Genomic DNA, 22,184 nt, shown 5'->3' with positions numbered 1-22,184 from the left:
ATTCAGTGCTCACTGCACCATTGGATGTAAATAAGTGTAGAAGAAGGAGAAAGAATTCAGATCAGAGTAAGGACATAACTACTGTATGGAAATGAAAATGGAGTAGGAATATTGAGTGCTTGTTATTAAGAATAGGAAAATGATAAAATGAGCAATTGCTTAGGTACTCGGAGTGCATATCCGTACTCGTAAAGCTTACGGCTTGCTTGCTTGCTGACAGCGTCGGCATATATTGTTGTAGATTCCTTTATACAGGACCAACCTGCCTATGGTTATGCCTGTAGGAAGAGCTACCGCTATGCTGAACAATATCAGGCCAGATATTGATCTGTTCCATGTGTCTTAGGGGATATTTCACAGCGGGATTTTTCTACATCTTTAACAAGAGTGTTTTTGCTTAAATTATCATTTTTGTTTTAATGTAACGCTTTAAATTTTAGTTTGCAGTATATATGTTGTCCGCTTCCGTAGTGTAATAGTCAGTATTCTCGGCAACCGTTCTGGAGGTCCCGGGTTCGATTTCTAGGGGGAAATATTGAAGTGAATAAAATCACTTACATTCAAATAAATATAAGTGATTTTATTCACTCCAATATTTATTCAACATTACCTTGGACTGGTACCTGAAGCGGACACCTTCCCTTCATGTGTTAACGATCAAGATAACACTGCGTTTATACGATGCAGTGCCCTATGCACCATTGGGTGCGGATAAGGATTTGAATGAATAAATGTATATGTCACTATACTAATCATTAATAATTTTTATAGAATAAATTAAAAATTGAAAAATTGACACTCTAATTGAAATTTAAAATCAGTACCTAGTCAGAACTACACCTGACTTTGCCAGTACCTAAAAAGAAATATATAAATACAGCTGTACCCATTTTACTAAAAGAAATAATATTTCTTAAAATCAGTTTAGCGTACAAAAAATATGAATAAAGTAATGTATCTCAGATTCAAAGAAATATTTTCGACTTATAGCTTTACTCTGTCTCATATGAATGGTATGTAATATTGAAATACTAAACTTTAAAAGAAAGTTGAATATTATTTATTACGATGTGATGGAGAGGTGGAATAATGTAAGGAATTTCCAATTCTAGTGCCTGACATAAAGTATAACCCTCCTTTAAACTTTTTCCATAAATTTAAAAAAAATATATTTTTTAACTTTACATACCTTTATATATTGAACGGGTTAATCGAACTGTTGAGTATATACTTATGAACATAATATAAAATACATCATGACATCTCAACATAAATGAAGAAGAATATGGAAGTCTGGGAATTTACAGGGATGACGAACTGTCATAAGCGGGTTAGGTTACTTTATTAAAAATTAAACACTTGAATAATCCACTTAATCGAGTTTTATTTTATTTACGACTAGTTTCGAAAACGACAATTGTTTTCATCTTCTGGTACAAATTAAAACTAACGAATAAAAATATAGGTTAAAAAATATAGGTAGGGGGGCTAAGGAACAACATTTTTTGTAAAAGGAAACATTGATAATAATGGTGACGTATTTTGAAACAATATATTATTAATTATTGTTTTATCTGAATTTAAATTTTTATGTATTTCTAAATTTTCTAAATTATTCATGACTTGATCTTTGTAATAATTTAAGTGTATGAGAGTCAAATGAGTGGTTATTTTCCATGATATGGTTAGGTTACCACTTTACACACGTGAAACATTCACCGTTCTACCCATGATTGACAACCACGTCACTCAAATTTTTGGAACTCCAACATACATCATACATCTCGTGACTCTTTATGTGTGAGTTCACTGCAGCCATCTATGGTGGGTATGAGAATGTTAACATGAAGTGTAAAAATGATAACTTGATTAAGACCTTTGGCTGATTAGCCAAAGGTCATAAGTCCTGTAAATACCCAGGCTTCCATATTCTTCTTTATCTATGTTGAGATTTTAAAATGTAAAATTAACCCCTCAATGGAGAAACCAGGATTAGTAAACAAGGATTGTGTACACCCAAAAATGGGTTTTTAAATCTTTTAAAATGTTTTTAGGAATATTTCTTAGAAAGTATAATGGTTCAATTGTTAAATATGTTATGATATTTTTTGTTGCACTCAAATTGTAAAAAAAACAAAGCGTTATATTTATAATTTAGTAAAATAGGTTAATGAATAATAAGTTAATTAATATGTTAATTAATAAGTTATTTGAAGTGTAATGGTTAGCATGCTCGGCAACCATACTGGGGGTTCCAAGATCGATTCCGGGGGAGGGGGGCAAATAAATATGTAAAAAAAGGCAAGTAAAGTGATATTTTCACTCAAATATTTATTCAACATTACACTGGACTGGTACCTGAAGCGGAGGGTTTATCATTTTTCCTTCATATGGTAACGATCAAGAAAACACTGTGTTTACATGATGCAGTACCCTATGTACCATCGGGATAAGGGTTTGAAAAATAAGCAATAAGTTTGTTCCTTTGGACATAAAAAAGACAATTTAATGATAAAGCTTTAATGAGTTTTAATATATGTATTTTTTAAAAATGTTTGGTGATATAAAATTTAATAGAATAGATGATTTGATAAAAAGAATAAAAAAATTGATTATGATTAAAATATTTTCAATAGCCATTTTTGTATCGCATTTTTTTAAAATTCGATTAAATAATAATCTATTAATTTCCTGAATCTGAACGTTAATCCCATCACGATTTTGATTATAACCAAAGCAATATAGCGCTCGTTCAAATTGTATTTACCATCAAATTTAATCGAAATCGATAAATAGCCCGTTGTACAATTGGTATTGTTTTTAATGACAAAACTAGTTAAGGTGTGTTTTTAATTTAAATCGGAAATCAAATCGATATAAATACTAATATTATATTTTATTTTATTTACGGCCAATGAATTTTTACGATATTAACAAATAATCTACAATAACAATTCAGAATACACTAATAAAAATCATCACTGATCATCACTATCGCACAATAAATGATATATTAAGTTGATGATATTTTGAGGTGCTAATTTGAATATATTTTCAATATTTTCCTAGACTGGTACCTGAAGCGGAAGGCTGATCACCTTTCTTTTATGTGTTCACGATCAAGATAATACTGCGTTTATATGATGTAGTGCCCTATGCACCATTGGGGTGCGGGTAAGGGTTTGAAGAAGAGAAGAATTTGAAAATATATTGCATTACAGTTGAAAAAACTTGAATTGATAGTTTTCTGTTAGGTTTTTTTCTTGGTTTTTCTATTTCAAAAGATTGTTTGTATGTTACTAAGTTACGATGGGAAAGATCGATGGGTGAAATATACCTTAAAAACCTACATGAGTTAAAAATAAATATTTCCAATTGAAATTTCATCATAGATGAAGAAGAATATGGAGGCGTGGATCACTTAACCATCCTAAGACAGGTCAAAATACCTGTTAATATCCAGACTTACAAATTCTTTTTATCTATATCGAGATGTCAAAATGTAATATATAATGTTAATATTTTCCTCTGAATATTTAATATAACTGAAGCACGTGTGAACTGAAAATGTGTGAAAAGCAGAGGTATCAATTTTACATTTTGAATGTTGGAAAGATGAAATCTAATCTAGAGCTAAACCGCCTATGTAAGCCAGTAAAAGTCGTAAGAGATTTTTTCTCAATGTGGTTGTCGCAGTTTAAATGGCTGCTCTGCCTTAGCGAGATCGTAAAAAAGAAAAATGAAATTCTTCCTTTCTTTTATCCACACTATCGACGGCTTCTTCCTTAGATGTCTTTCGCTCGAGATTCCGAGGTATAAATATGTTTCCCGTCGCAAAGCTCGCAATAACTCGCCATTATATCCGCGAGATCAATACTGGCGAGCAAAAAAGTGTTTCATTCAGCAATTTATAGCACGCGAGCGAACAAAACCGGACCGTTTCACCGTTTCCTTGCAAAAACTGCCGACGTGGCTCATATTTTTTCACAATGTATTATTTGAATTAGCGTGATGGAAAAAAGGGTTATATTTTTTCGTGGATTGTTATGTGTTTTTCACCGCATCAAAAAACAAGCTCTTTGTATCGATTGTCCGCCTCCGTAGTGTAATGGTCAGCACGCTCGGCTACCGTTCTGGAGGTCCCGGGTTCGATTCCCAAGGGGGGTAAAATAAATAAAAGTGATTTTTTTCACTGTAATATTTATTCAATATTACCATGGACTGGTACCTGAAGCGGAGGGCTGATCACCTTTCCTTCATGTGTAAACGATTAAGATAACACTGCGTTAATATGGCACAGTGCCCTATGCACCATTGGGGTGCGGATAAGGGTTTTATTATTATTGTATCGATGGATTTGTTGGAAAATTAGCGGTAAATAATAAAGGAAGATAAATAAGCATTTTTTCGTCGTAAAAATTGAACAGCCAAAATGATATTTATATAATATATTTGGCATGTAAAATAAACATTAGGTTAGAATGATAATTGATTATATGATATCTATAATTTTTTTAAATAAAAAATATAAAAAAAATATTTTTTGTAAATAATGTTATTTCTACAAATATTTTTATAGTTTATTTGTTTTGTATTCATCACAAAGTTAAAAAAAACGTTAAAAGCAACCGATTAAATTCCGTGTAGGCAATACAATGTAAAATCTTACTCCAAAGATAGTTGTACGTATCGGCTTCACATGTATTTTAATATGTGCTCGTGTTTTGTGATGATGAATTTCTTTATTTAAAATCAGTTTGGTGTTTCTTTAAGTCCGTATAAAAATTATACGAGTAAGTAGTATGGTATACCTGATTTCATATATACAAAGAAAGAATGTCGAAAGTCATCATATTAGTGATGAGTGATGTACGATACACGGAATATTTTTCATTTTAAATTTAAGTTTTACTTAGTAAATAGTAATATTTTTCGTATGGCTCTTTGTATGCCTTGTATTTTGCAATGTTACGTGTACCGACTGACTTCACGAGACGTGGCAATATCTCATCCGAGTTTACTCAAACAGGATGGGCATCCAGGAAGTGTCCATACTTTATTCATCGCACTATTTAAAGTTAGTGGAATTGAGTGATTCACAAACACGCCGAGTTCCTGAATCGAACATCCCCTATAACTTTTGGGATGGAATCACCGAAATGTGTTCGGTACTCGCATGTACGCGGAAAGTGCTTCAATAAAAAACGTAAGTGCTGTCTGTTTACAAAATTTATCTCCCCGAGTAGAGGATTGAGAAAATTACGGGAGAATTTACGACAAAATGGAAAGTGACCCAGGAAATGGAGTAATCACGTGGCGAGGGGCCCGGTCTCGGAGGAAACTTATTATTTTCATACGGATAGTGTGGCTTTATACCGGAAATTTAAAGTGAAAAGTGAAAATGACTTACGATTGCTTTCGGCTCTCGTTCGAAATTCATAAATTACAGGGATTTGACCTATTTAGGTGACGGAAATTTCGGTTGGAGTGGAACTAAGTATGGCTGAAAAATGTCATCATGTGTTAAACTTAGGAGGGATTTAGGTAATTCGTTTTCGAAAATTTATTAGAAACTTATTTATATTTTAACAAAAATGTTAATAATGTTTGTATATAACCACTAATATACATATATATATATATATATATATATATATATATATATATATATATATATATATATATATATATATATATATATATATATATATATATATATATATATATATATATATATATATATATATATATATATATATATATATATATATATATATATATATATATATATATATATATATATATATATATATATATATATATGTATATATATAATACCCGTCTCTTCGTCAGGAAAATCACTACCACTGTGGTAGTATATACTAATATTATTAACATTTTTGTAAAAAAAATGATAAAATGACTAACCACAAAGTAAGTGCTTTAAATATGAATAATATTGAGAATATTTATTAGAACCGACTAATTCTTGATAAACGGATAATCTTTTACAAAAATAGGAGTATAAAGGTAAAAGTTATATTCATGATTATTATTGTGATGTAAAATATATATCGTGTTCCAGGAATTAGATAAATAGATAAGTCAAAAATAAAATTCGAGGTATATTGAAGCAACGGTCCTCAGATCAAATATCCCAGACGCTACCAAGGTCCACTAACTTTTCAAATAAATATTAGGTTGAAATATTACTTGAACATATTTTAAGTCCTTTGGGAATCGAACCCGAACCGAGGTATGGTAGCCAATCTTTTAACGACGACTTTGGGGATAATAATTAAAGGGACATCTATGTAATCTTCTAATAAAATACAAAAAGTACTATTTTTAGATTGAGAGAAATAGACTTAATTTTTTTGAGAGAAATGTCGCATTTCAAATTTTCCTTTCAACCCTTATTGTTGCAAAGGGCACTGCAACGTACTGACTCAGTGTTATATTGATCGTTAATTACATGAAGGCAATGTGATCAGTCCGGCGTTTCTTCTACCAGTCCGACGCGATAAAAAATCACTCACATTTATTTCGATCCTACTAGGAATCGAATGCGGAACCTCTGATACGGAGCTCACACGCACTTACCTCTACATTATGTTTTCGGGCATTAATAGACTCCACATATGAAAAATTGAAATTTTTTGTATATTAAAATTATACTCAACTTTCATTTATTTAAGTTTATTTTTGCAAATCTTAATTTTTGCCATTTAGAATTTTATTGGGTGAAAAATATGTCGTCATTCCGCCTATGCGTAAATTTTTGAAAAGTTGTTATCGACGTCATTAAAACCAGTGCGTAAATGTTTTCAATTTCACGTGGGCGAGTCACGTGGACTGGGTGGTAACTGTAGCGATTCTGACTTTATAAGATGAATAATGCGTCATAATTATTATGACGTCAGGATCTTGATATAAAAATAAAACACTTGTGGAAGACCAAATTTGAGTTTCGTAATCACGTAAACGCGTAAACACGAATAAATTCGTTGATGAGAAGATCTGTCGAAACTAGTCGTGTTTACATTAATAAGCTGAAAAGTGGTCTTATTCAATTGTTTCATTCTTATATTTAAATCATCAGGTTATTCTACATAGTTAATAAATATTGTCAGGAATTTAATAATTTCTCGCACAATTCAAAAAAATATGGCGTAATTCTTTACACAGAGATGTGTTAAGGACTCTTTTAAAGATCTCAAGGACCAAAACTCTAATTTTCTTGTGAAATTATATGAATTTTTTTTAAAAATAATATCTCTATTACGGGAATATAAGAATATTCACTTGACTGTGGCACTATATTAATACATATTGTTTTTTAATAGACTCATTCTTTTGTCTCTCTTTAGGGATATGTATTCGGAAATGGCTTCCAGCTTCCATCATCGACATGAATTGGAGTGAGCTCTGACAATTTTACAGACAAATTTAAATGTTAAATATGAACATACTTTTATGATTCATTGATTTGGCTTTATCTTTGTGGAATAACTATTGAATACTTTGTGTTATAAATAAATAATGCACGCTTTCTTAATTTTATAGTTAAACATTATTGATAAAATTAAAAAAGGTGTGTTGAAAAGGTTTGAAAATGTACATCAAATAAGTGAGGAAAAAACACAAACAAAAATAAGGAGGAATAATAAAATACTTGGGCGTAGTCAGGTCAGGAGTCGAAATAATCGGCGGGTATGTATGATGGATGAATGTGGAAGAGGCAAAGATTGTTTACAAAGACAGATTACAATGGCGTTCTATTGTCTCTGTCTACCCCTCCAGAGAGTGTCGTGATGGTTAGTTAGTTAGTTAAATTAATGTTTTAAATTCATCTTTAAATGCTCTTAAGATATAAATTTGTCAAAATGAGGCGACTACCTTAATTTTTCATATTAAAACTCAAATAATGCACGCTTAGAAAAATATATAAATCAATGTCAAACATATATTTCCTTTTCTTTACAGTTTTCAAAAAACGATGGTAGGCACTGCTTTTGTGTCTGTATGGAATTCACGTCACTGGATATGGGTATGTACACAGTTTTCAAAAGATTTTAGGATTAATGTAATTGAATAGGTTTCATATTATATATACTTATTGGTTAAAAAACACCCACGATGAATAGTATATGATTAGTCAGTACTTAAAGTTCGACTCATACATGTTTAATTAATAAGTAATTAATTTGTTAATTATAATGGCAACCCTTTTTGTAGTAACGTACGTATAACGTGACATAAAGGAGCCACCCCTGAACATGCTGGTATAAAACATTTTCATTTAAATCGTATTACAAAGATTGAAAGAGAGTCTCAATACGTGAATAGGCCTTAGGTACCTATATAAAGAGAAGATTAACGAAATTATCCAAAATGGATTTCTCCAAGGTAACAAAAGATATTGGCAGTATACAAAGAATGAATTTCCTATTTCTCGAGATTCACCTCTTTAAATTTAATAAAGTAAGATCAAAGATTGCCTTAATTTTAAAATATAAAACTCACGAACTATTGATCTTCTATCTGAAGACAGAAATTTAATTTGAATAAAAAATAATATAATCAGATTATTAAACTACACAATTTGCTTTTAGTCACAATGGTTCGTGGGGTACTACGTCATAACAAATAATGTTATCTTGATCGTTAATTATACAATGGGAATATGATCAGTCCTGCAGTTCAGGAAAGAGTTTTTAATGTAATTCTCATAGCCTAAAATGATATTAAATAATTTATTAAATTAATATCTAAGTGAAAAATCAAGTATATTTATTGTTACTTCTCTGAGAATCAAACCCGCTAACCTCAACATGGCAAACGCGCTAACCATTATACAATATGTACGAGTATGTTCAAATGTAAAATACTAAAAAATATATATAATTAAGAAATTACAAAACTGGAGGTTACATATAAATATTCTAGCAAAAACTATGAGTTTAATTGATTATTTTTTTACAGCAATAACATTTAAAAAACATACAATGTATTTTTATGATTTCGTTTGTAAAATACAAGGTTTTTATTATTTTTTTCAATGTTAAAACATCAATAATCAGTAAAATTATTAACAATATATTAACGGCTTCATTTACTATATATTTTTATGGCTGGGTGTTTTACTAGGAATTTCATATTATCAATGTAAATATTCGAACAATTTAAAATACATAAAAAATTAACAAGAATTTTTTGATTTTTTTTGGCAAAAAATGACGAAACCTCTCCACAATTTAAAATAATTCCAACCCTAAATTATCAATGTAATAAAATATCAGATTATTGTTATAACCGAGCAAAGAATTCCAATATTACCGTTTTTATTTTCATGAATAATATAAGACAGGAAGCATAGAGAGTGAATAAAGTTTTTATATTTCTTTTCTTATTATTCTTGAAGATCTCTTAAGAAAGACTTGATAGTCTCGTTATCTACAGGACCCTACGAAATATTCCCCGAGGGTTGGTTCGGCTGGAAGGGCGAGTACATTAAAACTATTACCTCGTCAAATCATTTTTTGCGAGGAATCCACTCGAGGGAGTAATTCTTGCGGGGAGTCCATTGTGAGGCCTTAACAGATATATTTTTTTACTCTTAAGAATCGCAAGAGGGAAAGATTGTATCAATTCATGTCCTTTGGGATGGATTACATTATGGACATAAGAATAGTGGACCATAGGATTTTACTCGTGTTATTAACGTACGAAAGGGCTGCTTATAAATTAAACATCATAATACATTCTATTCGCCAACGTGGTGTAATGGTTGGCGTGTTTAGCTACCATGCTAGAGGTCTCAACTTCGATTCTCAGAATTAATTATTTAAAAAATTAATATTATTGATTTTACACACTTATATTTATTAAATATTACCCTGGACTGGTCCTTGTAGCGCAGGAGTGATCACCTTGCCTTCGTGTAAGTAACGATAAAGATAACACTGCGGAAAAAAATATATTTTAACTGTTTTTTAACCGATAAAGTTAAAAGAATCTATATCAACTCTTGTATACCAACCGTCGATATACCGACAATGACGTCGAAGTATTTTGGTGGTCGACCTGGAAGGTTGTATCGCAGCATGCGCGGTGTCTCTTAGAGACAAAATAAAATATTAATTGAATGAATCAACAGTAAGATATAGGAAAGGTAATTTGAGATGGTACGAGCACATAGGGCGCAGAGAACCTGGTCTTATTGCCATGGATCTTCCTCGAAAGATATCTAGAGGAAGACCAGATAATTCGTGGTTGCTCCAGAAAGAAAATATGATTCGAAGTCATGGCCTAGGTGACATTGCCTGTGATAATAGAATCTTTAACCTGAGGGCTAGAAGAGCTGACCCCAACAATCTGTAAAGACGATAAGTTGAGATGGAGCCAGGAAAAATAATATTTTCATTAAAATTGTCTGAAAAGACCTAACAGAAAAACAGGGCTATTAGCACAAGATTAATTATATCAAAGATATTTTCTAGATTACACAGTAATTGGAAATGTTTGCTGTTCATAATTGATTAAATAAAGTTTCAAAAGACCGGTCCTGTAAAATATTATACATTTATGTAACGAAATGTGTCCCGAAATGTTGCCCTTTTTCACACGTGAAATTTTCCTTCCCGGGATAAAAACGCTAAATACCCAGCAGATTACCACTGCTTTTTGATAAATATGTGTGGACTTTTAAATACATTCCCTCGCGTAATTTATGGGTCCGTTAAACAACCCTCTGTATTTTGTTGCGAGAGGCGAATACTGAGCAATGATTTATGTCGGGGAAAAAGTGTCCAAGGAATATAACGCGATGCGAGCATACGCGAGCTATCATTTACGGGGTTTCAAGGTCACGATTATGGGTCCTTTGGAAGTACACGTACTTATCTCGCGCAAGGATAGTTTTACAAAACGGTCGGTAAATCTTCTAAAACGTTTTAAAATCTAAAACGAATCATGAACATAGTGTTACTGATAACGCATCCTTAATATTAAAAAGATGGTCTGGGCATTTACACGGCTTACGACTTGTCATAGGCTGGTTTTGGAAGTCATATATATGGATGTATATATATATATATATATTTATATATATTATATATATATATATATATATATATATATATATATATATATATATATAAAGATATATATATATGTATATATATATTTATATATATATATATATATATATATATATATATATATATATATATATATATATATATATATATATATATATATATATATATATATATATATATATATATATATATTATATATATATATATATATATATATATATATATATATATATATATATATTTGTATATACATATATATATATATATATATATATATATATATATATATATATATATATATATATTTATATATAGATATATATATATATATATATATATATATATATATATATATATATATATATATATATATATATATATATATATATATACATATATATATATATATATATATATATATATATATATATATATATATATATATATATATATATATATAATCACGTTCCGTGATCAGTTCGTGTCAATCTTGGGTAGAATAATGAATGTCACTCGTGTATAATGTGTTCACTAAACCATCCTATGACCCATTCGACTGTGATTTCTATATAAAAATATAGAAGTCTATTTAATTCTCTGTGAAATTTATTTCAAAATCTTAAGGACGTAATAAGTCCAAGTATGTCAATATTGCATACCAACAAAATTGTCAAACTTTTGTTACTACCCGAAGCATTTATACAGACGTAGACGATTTCATTTACAAACGTTCAAACAGAATAGCGTCTGCTTTTAGGCTGAACTCAAATACTGCTATAAAAAAGTTTTTATTGCGGTGTGCGAGTTCAGCCTCAGTGCAGCTTAATATGAATATTCATTCTCTCCCCTACGAAATCTTGTAACACTTAAATAAGTAACAAGAACAATTTACATTAGTTATTAGTAATACATAAGTTAAGTCTATATTGATCTGTCGAGGGAATAGTAACCCGACAGCCAATCGTCGTGATGTAAAGTTTAAGAGGTATCACACAAAGTGAACGATGAATGATAAGGAGAGTGTTAAATTATATGTAGTCTTGTAATTCTGACGAGAGAATAATATTTATGCCATATTTGAGAGAATGGGATCAAGTCAATGGTTATATTTTCCCTCAAGTCTGTGATAGCGTAGGATTTTACGTCACAATAAATTCCGTAACATGTTTACAGCTCTGTGCTTTCCTTACTCACAAGGGTCGTTCAAAATAACACGGAACATTGTGGATTATATACGTATATCACTGTATTTTTGCAATTCTATACTGGGTTATTGGGAGGGCTGTGTGCATCACTTGGATATGAGAAACGGTATTTGTTTGACTGCTCTAAGTTGTAGAGAATTTCCTGTAACTAATGCTATAACATTAATATATATATTCTTTTATATATATATATATATATATATATATATATATATATATATATATATATATATATATATATATATATATATATATATATATATATATATATATATATATATATATATATATATATATATATATATATATATATATATATATATATATATATTTATATATATATATATATATATATATATATATATATATATATATATATATATATATATATATATATATATATATATATATATATATATATATATATATATATATATATATATATATATATATATATATATATATATATATATATATATATATATATATATTTAACATATAATTTTTTCCATAAAATTGTCTACATCTTAATATTGTTTAATTAATGTTGATCGAATAAACCAATTATTTTGTATTAACTGAAGTGAAGTCCAATAGTCTTCGTTTCAAACCTTATGTGCGGAAGCATGACGTTGGCAGAAGAAGGATGAAAGTAGACTGAATGAGGTCGAAGTGAATGAGTGAAGAAAGAATAGTAAAAAATGCGGAAAATGTGGATGGTAAAAGAAACAGCGGAACCTTGAGTTTGCCATGATAAAATATTTTCTAATACTTGAAAGTGGCTAAATCACCAGTCAGAATAATCGGAATGTATGAATAGATGCATTAATACGGAAAACGGTGAAGATTGTTTTGCGCTCTATTCTCCCTGCCTACCCCTGCAATGAAGGGGCGTGATGGTTTGTTAGTTAGTTAGTTTGTTGAAACATTCGTAAATTTATATTTTTAAATGTTTTATAAAAATAAATATGTTAAATTATTTATGAAAGGTTTTGAAGGACGCCTAAATGGGACAAAGATTTTTGGGCCTGCCTCCACTTTACTCGGTGAAGACAATAAACCCCAAGGGTTCACCCATCGACCCACAAGGACTTACAAACCCACATCCACACAGAGAAATAAAACAGCACAACCCTTTGACAACCCATAATATAAGGACAATTTACATACTAATAATAGTAATGTTTTATTATATTGTGTGCGCAGGCGAGGTAGAGAATAAAACTCCTCAAGAATTTAATATATTTGAAGACAGTTGGAAGATAGTCAAAACGAAAAACGGAGAACCGATCTGTAATAGTACTAAAACGTTGTATCTGAGACATAGCCGACATTTTTTTCATAAAGGTTATAAACAAAATAATAAATTCTCGTATATAGCTATAAAATTTCGTTAAAATAATAATTATTATTTATTTTCCAATATTAAGGATCATTATTTATTATATTCGACGGGATTATTGGATTGGTTTATTAAAATAACTTATAAGGGCTTGAGAGATCAAAAATGAGTAGGTGAACCTCACCTCATGAAGTATAAAATTTATCAAACCTGAGATGCTGTTGTAGAATATTATAAAATTATCTTATGTGATTGAAAAATTCTTTTTTATTAAAAATAAAAATGATTTGCTCATTTTAATTGTATTCTCATATTTTCTTATTCATTTTGATGACAACATGGATTAAGTATGTGTATAAATATTAACAAAATAATGTTGCACAACCTTTTGCAAGGATATACAAATACACGTAGTCCAGCACATGAAATACGAGTAGTTCACGGTAATATGAATTTATTTTAATGTGAAAAATACATATTTTGACCCATTATAAACACTTGCATGAAAACACAAAATATTCGATCTTTTTACTGCAGAGAATATGAAAATATATTCACAACATTTTGTGTGTGTCCAAATACTTGTTCACAAAATCCGGATTATCTCTAATTACAGGAGTTATTTTCAAAATATTTTTTGACGTCTCAATAAAAGAGTTTCTGCTCATTAAAAAGCTTCTTTTCAACTCACCAATAGATATCTCTAGTGAATTTCTAGTGATTCAAGAATAATGTTTCAAAATTGGTTCATATATATAGAACTTCCTTGAATTTGAGTAGTGCGGTTTTCAATAATGGGTAGAATTGGCAAATGTTACACGTATGTAAAGTAATCACTAAAACCAGCCTATGACGGTCGTCAGCCCCGTAAACGCCCAGATATCCATATTCTTCTTCATCTTTGATGAGATGTCATAAAATAATATGAAAATATGTGTTTATCATGTTTTAGTAGCTGGAAAAACCCAGTTGTTAAAAGTTTAAAAGAAAGTTTTCTTCCTTTTAATATTAAATTTAAGTACACTTTCATGACAGTATTTTACCTCCCACTTGCAAACTGCAGCAAAATACTAGAAAGAGTATGTTTTGGATGAGGGTTTTCTTCTGGATAATGCAGAAGCCTGGAGCCATTCAACTTGTTCAATTGCAGTAGTGATTCGTGCAAACAGTGCTTCCACACTACCCCGGCACTCAGTACTCGCTGCCTTAGTACTGGTATTAATTCTATAAGGGAACGTGCTTGAGATTTCTACCCCACAAACCTGTATACGCGAGTATATGGAAAGGATTACAAATGTAATGTGTGTGTTATGAATATGAAATCTATGGATAATATGAGATCGTTATATCTTAACAAGTTTATGAGATAGCTATTTATCACAATCAAGACGGGTTACTTTGAAATCGAAGTTACTGATTTTGTGAATTTTATAAAATATAACCCAAACATTGATTTTCAACCAGATTTATATTCAATACTTCTTTCCTAAATCCAAAATTTTTGGAATCCCAAAGTACCAAAATAAAAGTGCTGAAAAACAAATTTTGAGTTTTATTTTATACAGTTTGTACAATGTGTCACAAAGTGTTAACAAAAAACATTGATTTCGCATTTATGTATGAAATTTATAACAACAGTGAAGTAAATTTAAATGAAATAGTATGAATTCTTAACGTTGAGGCCTCTTTTACTGAGAAATTCTAAAATTACCGAGTAATGAGTCGTTCCAAATTACTCGGTTTTTCAAGTAAAAATGAAAACCAATATAAATTTTAATGAATTTAAAATGCGCGATAAAAATATTTTTCAAGTCAATTCCATTAGGTACACTAATTCTGCCTTTTGATTACAGAAAGCTTTATATTTAGCGCCACTTACTAGGTCGAGGGTGGTGCTAAATTTGTTATATGATTTTGAACCACTTAAATGAAAATGCTTATCTCAGCCTTGCATTCTTTCCTTATATCACCATTCGAATATGTATTATACGTCATTCTGTACATTCGTCGTACAGATCGCGTTACGACTGCATTCTTTATTCTTTCATCCTTCTTTTGCTAAATTTATGCTTCACTTCCATAGTTAAGCATTCGTTGAAAGGTTTGATTTTGCTGCAACTGTTTTTACAACCTTTTTAGTGTGTCCAAATACTTGTTCACAAAATCTGGATTATCTCCAATTACAGACAATTCTTCTTCATCTTTGATGAGATGTCAATTAATTGACATCTCATCAAAGATGAAGAAGAATAGGAAAGTCTGGGCATTTACGTAATGGGCCCCATATTTCCCAGACTTCCATATTTTTCATCATCTTAGATGAGATGTTAAAAAACAACTGTTTTTATTCGTCCATATATCGTCCTTTGAAGTGCCGTTAATATGATTAAACTGAAGACAATTGCATGCAAATGGTTGACAATATTTCATTTATTCCTGATCACACAATCCTTTGATATACGTAACTTTGATAAGTGACATCTTATTGGAGCTAATGTGAAACGGAAGGTACTCGTATATGCTTTACTTAGAACTAATTCCTTGTATTAATTAGTAACAAACTTGGAAACTACGTCAGCGAAGAGAAACTGCATAATTTGAGTGTGTTGTAAATTAAATTACAGTGAAATATTACGGTTTTAATGAAATATATACTTTTGAAATACTTTGGAAATTGATATTTAAAACGAAATGCAATGGCAGTCACATATTAATAATGTTTAATATTTAAATTGATGAATTTAAGTTGTTTAAAAGTGGGAAAAAACAATATAGTTGTTTTTTTACATCAATATGTAGACTGTTAATAAAAATTTAATAAAATATGTACAAAACAAAAAACAACATAGGTTCATTTCGTTGAGAAAAGATTAGCAATTCTCGTGGATTAATTTTAAATTCTTTCAAATTTATAAAACATAAAAATGCTCTGTTTGAACGAATTTCATCATTGAATTAAGGTGTATGTTTATAGTAAGTAGTTAAAAACAAAGTGTTGAATTTTTTTAATGGTTTAACAAAATATTTCAAAAATTATTACCAAAAATATACTTATTTTAAGCAAATTTGGAACGCTCATTGTCGATCATTACACTTTCAAATAGTTTTCAAGAATATAATATTATTCTAGTGCCGGTTGAAAATTATGGAATGCCAAACCTAAAATGGGAATAAAATGTCACCGGGGTGTGTGGTGACGTCATATCTCGAGAGGAAACTGTGAGGTTAGCATAACAGGGAGGGCTGCTCTCTAGCATAAATTTTCCAGAGACTTAGATGGAAAGATAAATAGGAACTTCTTTTATCGCGTACTCCGAGGAGAAAATATTGAACGAAGTAAGTGACGAGTGAAAAGAAGCTAGTTTTTTATGAGTATATTTTCGTAAACAAAATTGGTTTTCATACAGAAAAGTGAAAATATACGAGAACGTAGATTGTCATAATAATAAGGCTATATATAAATATACATCTTTCTACGGTTTAGACGTTTAGATATTAGTACATGTCAAAGTTAGAAAATTATTTTACACGGTATAAGCGATTTTAAATATTTTTTTACATTTTTTTTAGTAAACTTAGTACTCACCGAGATTTTTGTCTACCGGTTTCGAGACGTACCCGTCACTTCGTCAGGACAATCACTACTATAGCAAATTATAATATCGACCGGTTTCGAAGCAGACAGCTTCTTTGTCAAGGCTAATCGATATTAAACACTGTCTTCCAATGACAAATATTTGGGGGTTAGTAGGTCAAACATTTTCTTGGAATTTTCATAGGAATTCCTAGAGGCTATTTTCTGTTTATAGTTACAGATTAAGGAATCAGGGATGGTCAATAAGTGGACAAATTTAAAATAATGGAAATTTGTGATAATAATTAAATGGGTATATAATTTGTGAATTATCATCAGAATAACATGGTTTAAAATATTGAGTATGGTATTAAAAAAAACGCATTTAAAAATACTTTTGACGAAATAATGATTGATTATCTTGTTTTAAGATCAAATTTTAAAATTATTTAATGTTAATATAAGGCTGGGATAAGCATGACCGATAAAATAATATAAAAAAAACGTGGGATAGTAAACATACGTAGAATGAATACGTAAGGAAAGAACGCTGTAACGAATACATATAGAGAAAGTAGTAACAAAAAGAAGTATAAACAAAAAATAAATATATAGGTACTTTAAAGTGGAGGTCAGGAGGAAATAATAATTGGTAGGTATCTATGACGAGCAGCATAAACCTTTAAAGGGCTCAAAATGTTTTTAAACGACATATTGGTGTGGCGTTCTTTCCTCCCTTTCCTCCCCAATGAAGTTAACATTTATGTATTTATATAAAAAAAATCAAGAAACAATTTTTAAAATTCTTTTCATTTTAAAATGGTATTTTTTTACGGAAGTACTCGAAAATAAAATTTTATTATTCAGATATAACGGTTGATGTTTTTTTCGTGAAAATATTGTAAAGTACTTTCGCAAAACACTCAAGTAAATTATGAAACTCGAGAAAACTGTCGAAGAATAGGCTTTACAATAAGAAGGTTACTATATTTCAGGAAACACGCTGACGCAAGCGTTTTTAAAGTAATATGACGTGAGCTTTCCCTTCAAAATCTACTTTTGCAAAAAAGCGAGAGACAGGGCTTTTTCTCACGCTCGTGCTAATATAAATAAAAATACGGCAATTTACACACGGTCGTTAAGTAGAACGTAAACTTCCAACTTTTTCCAAAAGTCGAAAATTGAATTGATTCAAACCTTTTCAACTTGTTATTTTTCAAAAAATTCAAAAACTTTTTTCAATTCCTATAAATCATCTACGTAATAAAAAAACGTCACAATATTATGAGACAAAGCTACAGAAAATCCTTTGTCAGGTCACAAGGAATGTAAATATGTTCACATGATTTCCATATTTTGGATTTCCGAAAAACACTTGGCACAATTAGACCAATCTGAACCTGAAATTCGGTGGTGTCAAAAGTATGTGTAATCGGAGGGCATGTATGACTAGATGTATAGATTTGAAGGAAACTGGTAGTGTATGTCAGGACTAAAGAGTATGGTATTCCGTCCTCTTTGCCTACCCCTGCGGTGAAATGGCGCCATGGTAGAAGTAGCCTTCATCTTTATGGAGATCTCAATATCAAGAATAATTTGAAGTTATTCTAATACTTTGTAAAGTAATTTAGTATGCAGAATGTGGTTTAGATACTTATGACTTACTCATGTAGCTTTTTGAGATGATATGTCTATCAACACGTTTTTTAAGATTTTTTTTTGGTAAATAAGCATTTGTAAATTCAATAAGCAGTACTATTAGACGAATCTTAACGTTTTGCTTGGAAGTTTGTTATTTTGGTTTGTTTACCTCAAAGTTACTTCAAACGGGAATACTTGAAAGGAAATTCTAAGTAAAACTTACTAAATACGATTACAGATTCTACGTAAAGCTGGCGCTATACAAAAATGAAAATACATATTCAAGTAGAATAAATATCATTTATTAGTGGATAAGTGGAGCTGATGCTTAAGACTAAATAATTCAGAATAAAAGACCCTTACATGAACTAAATACAGATTTATCGAAAAATAATGCCAATATTTAAAATAACTGTTATAAAAAAAGTAAAAGAGGTAATTTAATGGTTTTGATATTAAAACGTGCGGAAAAATATATTATTTCTTCGTAATTTAGTATGTTTTGATGTGTGCACTAATTTCAGGACCAAGTTATTTGACCTTTCTTTTTCGTAAAACTGACGAGTTGTATTTTATTTATATTTCAATTTATTGATTTCAATTTTTATTTTAAATGTATCACATGATACCATAAACAAAAAAGTCCATTTTTAAGCACAAAAGCTCAGTCTCTTTTTTGGAAAATCCAGGGTAACTAAAATTATACGATTGTATTAAGTAAAAATGAACAGAAATTGTATTAAATAAATAAAAAAGACCATTAAAGGCCTTATTAAAAATGATTAAAAAAAATAAAGAATGGTGTTTGTTTTTTTTGTCATATTTACAAAAATACTTCAATTTCATACTTTTTATGTGAGCCTAAACGGATCATTATTTAAAATAGATTGTGGTCAAATTGTAGTAGACTGGGTTCGTACCGAGAAACTCTGACTCAAGAGTCCGCGACACTAACCACGGGACCACAACTTGACACTAGTTTACCTGAATAAGCTTGAACCGATGCAGTGCCCTATGTACCATCGAGTGCGTATAAGAGTTAGAAGAAAAATAAGTTTTTATTATAAAAGTTATTTTAGTTGCTGGTATTATTTTTCGATGACCCTGTGTGTTTCTTTTGGTAATTAAGATTTTTCTCTTCGGTGTAACGCATTCTCGATAAACAGAACTCGACTATGTTATCTCTGTTTGAAGAGGGTGTTTAGCTAATTACGAGCACTTATGTTACAGAATGCCAATGTCGATACATATAGAAATTTTAACGGTCTTAATTAGACTTATAAGAAATAAGCAATGGAGCATGTATAAATTATTACGTAGACATTTTGAAGGTAGGATAAAGAGAATTTGAGTTTCCAGTCAGTGTTTTATCGAAACAGCAGAGAAATTGAATATTTTGAAGGAATTTGCCTGTATATGTACCTATTACCTGATGAAAAGTGACAGGAATAACGATGTGTAAGATATTGAATACTCAGAATGGAAGTGAAATGTTCAGTAAAACTAAATGAGAAATTGTTAGACAATCAAACTTATATTATTTACACATTAAAATTTTTTACATTTTTTGGTATGTACTTTTGCCTCTTCCACATTTATGCATCTCCTCATACGTACCCGCCGATAATTCCAACTTCTGAGCTCTCCGTTTTCAAGTAGTTCAAATACTTGATCATGCCATGTTTTCATTGGTCTTTCTCTAGTTCTGTTTTTAACTGAATTCGCTTCATAAATTAGTTTTACTGTACTTTTTCACTCATTCTGAAACGATTTTTCACAGGTCTAAGCCATCATAAAACACCTTTCATTTTTTTTATCGATAATGTTCGCCTCAGTCTTGCATTATTTCCTTATTTTACTATTCGAACATTTATTTTACTTCGTTTTGACAAACATTTTTCTGAGGAATCGATAAAAGTTAAATAAACAACTAATATCGACGGGACGTCTCTTGAACAGAAGAATGCAAGGAGAAAGTGCAAAATTATAGAGTTGAAACAATTTTCTATCAAGTGACTTTGGAAATTTTGTTACAAGTAGCTCATTTGTCATTGCGTGTGCATGCAAATTAAGCACATGGGGTGAAAGAGACTGTAATTTCATAGATAAATGTATATTTTTAACTGGATGAGGGTAAAATGGCCCAATCTCGTTTAAATCATTAAAATTTATCGTTATTAAAATAATACGATTTATGAATCTTCTAAGTTTACTTAGTGGGAGCTGTTATTGGGTTGCAACACTTGACTAAAACCTAAAAAATAACGATAGATTTTTATAACATTGTGAAATATGGAATATGATCACTTTTCTTTTGAGCATCTCATGTGTATATTTGAAGCATCTTCAAAGATACGTTATACTTACAAACGAGCATGTAGGCTCATATAAATATATCTTAATAACCGCGCAAACAACGTGGCAGCGAGAAATAGAATAAATAAATGTAGCTATAGGAAGGTATATTTATATACATATGGTAGATAGCATCTACAATATGTAGTGTATGCTGACGTATTCCAAGACTTCCTATTTAAGTTTGGCGGTAACGTATCCATACTGAATATTTACATGTACCTACGTATAATATAATGGACCTGAAACGAAGGCATACGTGTAAATATATTCGTTCTCCATATGGTGAGCGAACTATCGCTGATTGATAACACAGCATCGCTTTCAGTACCATTATATTGTACAACTCGTCCATACGTTGAATAATGGAAATATACCTGTTACTTACTGACGTATATACCTACCTAGCTGACAATTATTGCCTTACCTTAGAGAATGAATATTTAGTTACTATCTTTACTCAACTGAAGACTTGCCTTATTCCATATATATTTATATGTATGTAGTATTTTCAGAACATACCATTAGTACTAGAATACTACTATAAGTAATATTCATATCGAAATCTACCATAACCATAATTGTAATTTAAAATTAAAAGATAATTTGATAATATGTATGTATTAAACACAAGTAACGAGCATTAATATTTTTTTTTGAAAAAGTAAAAAGAATGTTTACTGTTTACATCGTAAGCGTTATGGTAAAATAAATAATAATAAAATAAAATCGGTTCCAATAAATCAAGATGTCTTAGAAAAGTCAAATCTTATCAACAAAGTAATTAATTGTTTGTTTTGTTTTTAAAGTATTAACTTTGTGGATCATATTGATATATTATTTCGAGAAATAAAAATACTTTGTGTTTTGATCCACTCACATTTTTATTAACCAACTAGTTTCGGCAACAACCTGTTTCCCTCTTCAGGGTTTAATTTCTGACTTTATATTAAGTCGAAAAATAA

The 22,184-nt window shown here is 29.9% G+C and overlaps 1 protein-coding gene across 1 annotated transcript in view; it reads left to right on the top strand.

Annotated features, from left to right (window-relative positions):
* kek2 (leucine-rich repeat, immunoglobulin-like domain-containing kekkon 2 protein) overlaps nucleotides 1-22,184 on the top strand; it is a 253,114-nt gene that overhangs the window by 38,802 nt on the left and 192,128 nt on the right. Inside the window, exon 2 of the mRNA XM_088267920.1 lies at nucleotides 7,987-8,050. The gene's annotated coding sequence lies outside the window, so the exon portion shown is untranslated. The remainder of the gene's footprint in view (nucleotides 1-7,986; nucleotides 8,051-22,184) is intronic.

The sequence above is a fragment of the Brachycentrus maculatus genome, unplaced genomic scaffold (genome assembly GCF_059751285.1).
Source record: "Brachycentrus maculatus isolate JH-2025_06_01 unplaced genomic scaffold, ASM5975128v1 h1tg000309l, whole genome shotgun sequence".
In the NCBI taxonomy this organism is placed as follows: Eukaryota; Metazoa; Arthropoda; class Insecta; order Trichoptera; family Brachycentridae; genus Brachycentrus; species Brachycentrus maculatus.
This window is presented reverse-complemented; position numbering and strand designations above follow the sequence as displayed.